Source organism: Octopus bimaculoides, chromosome 11 (assembly GCF_001194135.2).
Source record: "Octopus bimaculoides isolate UCB-OBI-ISO-001 chromosome 11, ASM119413v2, whole genome shotgun sequence".
Lineage (NCBI taxonomy): Eukaryota > Metazoa > Mollusca > Cephalopoda > Octopoda > Octopodidae > Octopus > Octopus bimaculoides.
Genome location: NC_068991.1, coordinates 19,896,353 through 19,897,157, shown reverse-complemented (window position 1 = coordinate 19,897,157; position 805 = coordinate 19,896,353).

Below are 805 nucleotides of genomic sequence, written 5' to 3'. Positions count from 1 at the left end.
GTATATATGCATGTATGCATAGATGATGCATGTATTTAGTATTTATGTATGCATGTTTGTATTATGTATGTATGGATATATGTATGTATGTACGTACGTATATACATATGTATATATGTATATAGGTACGTAGGTAATTAGGTATGTATGTATATATAGATGTATGCATCGATGATGGATGTATTTATGTATGTTTGCATGTTTGTATGTATGTATTATGTTTGTATAAATGCATGTATATATATGTATGTATGTAGGTAGGTAGATCGGCATGTATGATGTACGTTTTTATGTATGTATGTATGTATGTATGTATGTATGTATTTATTTATGCATGCATGTGTTTATGTATGTTGGAGCGCAAAAAAGAAATAAAGATCGATCGAAAGAAAAAAAACAACAGCAAAAAAAGATTAAAGTGTAGAGAGGGGAGGAGGAGGAGGAAGAGGTGGAGGGAGGTGCGGTGATGGGGATGCGGACCATGGCGAGGAGAGAAGGCAGAGGAAAGGTTATTAGTTGCATGATGTATGAAGTGGTTTCATTTACAGAACAACTTTTGTCATGTAAAGAGTAAAGAAAGGACAAAAAACACAAAAACAAAAAAAATCAAGAAATAACAAATAACAACAACAGCAAAAACAATACAACACCACCATTACCAACAACAACAACAACAACAACGACACCGTCAATAAAGACGACAACAATAACAACAACAGCGCCAGTAACGACAAAAACAAGAATCACGAGGAAAGAAACACGCACACACACACACACACACACACACACACACACACACACACAC